Source organism: Lathyrus oleraceus, chromosome 4 (assembly GCF_024323335.1).
Source record: "Lathyrus oleraceus cultivar Zhongwan6 chromosome 4, CAAS_Psat_ZW6_1.0, whole genome shotgun sequence".
Lineage (NCBI taxonomy): Eukaryota > Viridiplantae > Streptophyta > Magnoliopsida > Fabales > Fabaceae > Lathyrus > Lathyrus oleraceus.
Genome location: NC_066582.1, coordinates 268468519 through 268475500, shown reverse-complemented (window position 1 = coordinate 268475500; position 6982 = coordinate 268468519).

Here is a 6982-nt window from a genome sequence, read left to right as displayed (position 1 = left end):
AAATTCACAGACAACAGGCAAATCTACACTCACTACTTTCTTATCCGCTTGTAGAGACGCAAATAAAGCGAATACCTGAGCTTCATCTTTCACAAAATCCCCTATCTGCCTAGCAGATAGAAATCTTGCCTCATCATTCTCACCAACTTCAGAGAACCGCACCGTCTTCCTATAGCAGTCGATGAACACGCCATAGAATTCTAGCCAATTCATTCCTAGAATAATATCAATTTGGTGCAAGGGTAAGCACACCAAATCAACCACGAACTCTCTCTCGAAGATCGTCAGATGACAACCTCGACAAACAACAGAAGTCTTCACAGAACCATTAGCAGGAGTATCTATCACCATACTTCCGCCTAGGGACGACATAATCACACCAATCCTGGTCGCACACTCATACGAAATGAACGAATGAGTAGCACCAGTGTTAAATATCGACAGTGTCATTTACACTAATCGACCAACAGGGAGAACATCACATTATGACTCGACTGGACTGACTATGCTCTGATACCACTAATGTAACACCCTTCTACCCAAACGACATATTTAAAGAATTTATCAGAGTACAACATGTAGAAGAGTTTACATTTCATTAAACTTAACACTCATCACTTTACAACATAAAAATATTTCATTTATTTTAATAAAACTTCGCAGCGGACAACAACACAATTAACGATTTATAAAAATGTTTCAACAAAACATATCAATAATTTAGTCTTCATACACAACTTAAATAATAATATAATCTCTATTGAATCCCATAACCCCGGTGTCACATGACCAGAGCATTGACTCGACTCTGTAGAATAACTCTACACTTATTCTTCACCTCAACAAAAGCTACTCCTCATTATCTGCACATTGCTCATCATAGATGAACATAAACACATGCAGAAGGGGTGAGAATTACATTATTAAACAATAATATAACGACAGAATATAATATGAATAATTTGCACATATGTCAACACGGATCATCACAATCATCATTATAATCCACAAACTCATGAATATCAACAAAACAACACATCAATTGCAATGCACACACCCATGCATGACTCAACACGACTCGGTATACCCATTTTGTGACCACTACAGGATCACTACTCCCAGATTCACCACCATAGAATCCGAGTTCCCCATAAGGAACCAAGCCTCTCAACAAGCCCGGAGTCAACAACATCATTGGAACTCAGTCCGTTCGTCACTAGGCATCGGCCTTTCATGAATGCATGCACATCAAACATGCATCATAATCAACATAGCAACAACAACATCATATAGTCATGTTATCATCTTCATTAATAGCATGACATACAACTCAACAAAACAACAACAACATTACAACGATATCACATCTGGGAGTTTAAAACGCGAAAGCTGTCCGTCAAACTGATATGGCGAACGCCGTTAGGCTAATGGTGAACGCCATTAGCGTTAAACGCTCCTATTCTGAAAACTGTCTATCAAACTGATATGGCGAACGCCGTTAGGCTAATGGTGAACGCCATTTAGCGTTAAACGCTCTTATTCTGAAAACTGTCTGTCAAACTGATATGGCGAACGCCGTTAGGCTAATGGTGAACGCCATTAGCGTTAAACGCTCTTATTCTGAAAACTGTCTGTCAAACTGATATGGCGAACGCCGTTAGGCTAATGGTGAACGCCATTTAGCGTTAAACGCTCTTATTCTGAAAAAAGGCCCAAATGGCGAGCGCCAAAGGCATAATGGCGAACGTCATTTGGCTGTTATGTGCATAAACAAGATTTTAAGCGCAGAAACAGTGGACGCGCGGCTTCTAAGCCTACAACCCAATATCAACATTTAACAATCATACATACACAACATACTTCGATTACAATGTATATAACGCCACCATACTCACAGATCGGACAATTTCCCTCAAACATGTGAAAAGTGTGAAAGAAGTTGATACATGCAATTTGTGTGAAGCCTTTGGCGACTAACCTTGCTTTGTGTCTTTCACTAGGCCCATAAACATGGAATTTTGTCTTATAAACCCATTTGAAGCCTATAGCCTTTTTACATGTAGGCAGGGTAGTGCAAATCCACGTATTATTGGCTATGAGCGCTTGGATTTCAATATCCATGACCTTGATCCAATGAGGATGAATGTTGGATTTCTTAAATGTAACGTGGATCTATGTGTGTGTTAACAGGGTTGGAAAATTTTGGGATGTCAAAGATGAAAGGTGTAGTGGTATGGTTATTGTCATTGGTTTGGTCATGGGTGTTAATGAGATTGGTGTAGGGAAAAATGTTTTCATAGAAAACACAATCTCTGGAAAGTAAGGTGGCTCTTGTGTTAAGATAAAAAAAAGAAGGAATACTTTAATGCCATTAGGGTATCCTAGGAAAATTCACTTAGTGGCTTGAGGGTTAAGTTTGTCTCTATGCCTAGTAATGGTGGTAGCATAGGTTAGGCATCCAAAAGTTTTAAGGTGTGTAAAGGATGAAGGTTCCTTAAAGAGGAGCTCATATGGTGTGATTTTGTTAATGGTGGGATTGCATAATCTATTAATGAGATATGTGGCACGACATAGAGAAAAAGACCAAAAACATTTAGGTAATTTTGCATGGTATAAGAGAGATCTAGTAACATTAAGAAGGTGTCTATGGTTTCTCTCAATAGTGGAATTCTATTGAGGAGTTTCTATGCAGCTTCTTTGATGCAAGATACCTAAGGATGCATAGTAAGATGGAATAATGAAGTCACTACCATTATCACTTCAAATAGTTTTTATTTTCATCGAAAATTGAGTATGGCAATAAGCAACAAAATCATGAATATGAGTCATAGTTTCAGATTTATTATGCATTAAAAAATGTCCATGTATATCTAGTGAAGTCATCGACAATAGTGAGAAAGTATTGAAAACCATACAATGAATGTGCAACAATATGTCCCCATATATCCATATGCAACAACTCAAAGCAAGCATATGTAATGGAATTACTAGTAGGAAAATGTTGTCTACACTATTTGGCTAAATTACAAGCATGACATAGCAAATTTTTATGATATTTGATATCAAAAAAAGATTGAGACATATGATACAAGACCTCATTTGAGGGATGGCCCAATCGGGGTTGCCATATATCAATATTACTAGAAGAAGTAACATTAGTCAGGAAATCATAATTACAATTGAAAGTGTGAATAGAGTGTGTGTTAATGTGAACAGAGTGGTGTATAGGGTCTTTATGCATAATATAGAGATTATTATGTTGAATCACTTGTCCAATCATCCTCTTTGTAAACACATTATGAACGTGGCAAAATTTGTGTGAGAATGAAATATGGTAATGAAAATTGTGACATGATTTAGAGATGGAAATAAGACTAAACTTTAACTCAGGAATAAATAAAACATTATCTAGTATGAGATAGGGGTCAAGAATGATGGTGCCTGAAAAATTGGCAATGATGTGGTTCCCATTGGGAAGTTGAATCTGGACGGGATCAATGACTTTGATGTTAGAGAAGCATTTGATGTAGGAGCATACATGGTCAGATACCCCTGAATCAAGAATCCACATAGAAGATAGGGTTAAATCAGTACATGTATTGAAAATACCTGAGATAGTGTGAGAACTGGGACCCTTATCAGTGTTAGAGTGATAGGCATCCTTCTTTGATTATTGAATAAGTAGAAGTAGATGTTGATAGTCTTCTTTCGAGATTACTCCATATTTTTTTATATTGTTGGATGGCTTGAAATCTAAAGAAGATTTGGCGTTCTTTGTGTGGTAACTAGGTGGAAAGTCGTGTTTGAAGTAACATGTTCCCACCATGTGGTTGGTTTTATGGTAATTGGTGCATAACATCGAACCTTTGGTTTGAGCCCTTCCTTTTCCATGACCAATGTTGTTGGGATTGTTAGCGTACAAGACAGTATGAGTGATAGCGGAGAAAAAAGGTGAAGCCATTTCTTGTTGAGCTATCAAGGAGTAGACGCGACTGATGCTTGGAAGAGGGTTAAAAGGGAGGATTTGAGTGCAGATGTTGTGATAGGTGTCTCTCAAACCCTTAAGGAAGTAAGAAACATATTCTATATGCTTGTAAAACCCAAAACCTTTGGCCAAGTGCAATGGACGACCCAAAGACTCTCCAGATCCATGAAATACATATATATATATATATATATATATAGAGAGAGAGAGAGAGAGAGAACAATCACCTTGTTTTATGGAATGGAGATCTCTCAGAAGATCGAAGAATAGAAAGTGATTGTCTTTGGTGAATCTGTCGTGGAGGTCTTCCCAGAGATTAAACGTTAAATGAAAGAAGATAGTGCTTTGTGCGATGTGCGGTGAAAGGGATTGGTTGAGCCAAGAAAGCACCAGGTTATTAACGTGTTCCCACAACTTGAAATCTGAATGGGATGAAATAGTTTTAGAGATAGTTCCATTGATGAAGCCAAGTTTGTTCTTTGACGTTAGAGCATGGCACATGGATTTACTCTAGTTGTGATAGCTGTTATTGTCCAGCAACGGCGCGACCAGAATGGCACATGGGTTTTCACCAGGATGAAGGTAAAAAGAGCTTCTAAGGTTCAATATTTGGTCTTTGGAATTAACATTGTTGGTGGGAATTTTGGTTGTCGAATCTATGATGGGGGAGTGTTGAGGTTCAGATTCGTCACCGAAATTCATAGGGTTAGATATGGAAGGTGATTAATTGGGAATGATGATGTATGATGGAACCCTAGATGCAAAATGAGCAAGAAATGATGTAAGGGAAAAAGAAAGGCGTGTGTTTTTACAATTGATACCATATTACAGGACAAGAAATGAGTGAATGGCCCATTGGGCTTAATGCTGAATTATTAATATGAAATGAATTGATACAAAAGGAAGTAAAGAATTTTTTATCCCATCCTATGGGATGGAAAATACTCTATCGAAAACCGAAAATGCCCTTCAGATTTTGGAGATACATCTCTGTACGCACCATGCACCATTTTTATAACACACCAAACAAGTGGCACCCCATATTAACACAAAAAAATTATTTTGGAGATGTATCTCTGTGTACTTGCAACAAATATATTAATAGTTGAGTAGTCCAATGGATTTTCTGGAGATGCATCTACGGAGGTTTGGGGTGGAATTTTGAAATTTATGTGACCTTTGCACGTCCGATATTTCCGGATATGCATCTCTGAAATAAATGAATAAAACATTCACCTACATGATCACACAACCATACTTGTTTTCTACTCCAAACCCTTACCAAAAACCCTTCCATTCGCAATCCGAATTTTCACTCTAAATCTTCAATCTTGTGTTTCATCACATAAAAGGGAGCAAAAAAAGTTTTAATTCAAGGTAAAGATCATTTATTTCAAGCCTCATTGTTAACATTAATCTTGTTTTTTGGCTGAAAAACATGCGTTTATTTTAGAGATACATTTTAGGAGTCTGTATGAACTCAATTGAAAATGAATCTCTAGTATATGTATAATTTTACAACTATGTTTACAATATTAGTACTTATTGAGTGTTTTATTGTAACTGTTTTCATTAGATATGGTGCACCTCGATGTTTTCCTCAAACATGTTGTATCTCCGGATGCCTAAGGTGTTGTTGTGAAGGCGATAGATGTTGGCAACCAAATTAAAAATGAGCAAGAGTTTGAATTTCATGATCACATGCTTTAATGGATTCGTACAAAACCCTCCAAATTGGGATTTGATGTTGTAATCGAAAGGTCCGATAATGGTTTGGATAGAAGAGGTGAATTTGGGATAATGACGTGCGAAAGAAGTGGGAAATATAGACCTCTTCTCCATAATTTTAAACGAGATGACACCGGTTTAAGAAAATGTGAGTGTCCCTTTAAGTTGTGTGGTTATATGTTAGAAAATAAGAAATAGAGGTTTATTGCCATATGTGGTTTACATAACCATGACTTATGTGAAAAGCTATCCAGTTATTCAATTGTGTGTCGCCTCATGTCGGAAGAGAATGAATGCGTTTCAGACATGACATTAAATTTGGTTCAACCGAAAAACATACTTGCAACGTTAAAACGTAAAAGACCCAAAAATATCTCAAATATCAAACAAGTGTACAATATTCGATACCAAACTAACAAGGCACTGGGGGGGATAGAACCGAAATGCAATAACTCTTGAAATTGTTGGATGATAATAATTATGTATGTAAGTACCGAACGTACGAGGATGGAGTAAACGTTAGCAATATATTTTAGAATCATCTTGATTCCATCAAGTTGTTAAAAACGTTTCCTAATGTGCTCATCATTGATACAACATATAAGACCAACAAGTATAAACTTCCATTATTGGAGATGGTTGGTGTTACCTCTACTGAGAAGACCTATTCTGTCGAGTTTTCATTTCTAGAGAGCTAAAAAGAGGAGAATGTTACTTGGGTCTTAGAGGTGTGTTGGGAAATGTTGAAGGACCAAGAACAAACCGAGTTGAGTCTTCCCATGCTACATTGAAGGTTTGGTTGAGAAATAGTAAAAGTGATTTGTGTGGAGATTGAGACTCTATGAATTAAATGATCCAGAACCAGCATAATGAGATACATACATCATTTGGTCGGAGCATCGCAGTGTTGGAACACAGATTTAAAGACAACAATTTTTATTCTCAGTTCGTCGGTAACAGATCCCAACCAGGTTTGAATTATATCTTTCACGAAGCAAAATGAGCTGACAATGTAGGCCCCAATATCAGAAAGTGTGATTGCACAATTATGAAAACTTATGGTCTACCATGTGTTTGTCTTATAGCAAAGAAGGTGAATATATACAAGCACCGATAATGTAGGCTCCGATATCGCTAAGTGTGTTTGTCTTATAGCAATGAAGTGTAATATGTACAATTTCAAATATTTTAATACATTTTGTTGTTTTCCAAAAAATTATTCATTTGCCAAACAAAACACAGGTTTTGTCTTCTGGAGAAGCCTGGTTC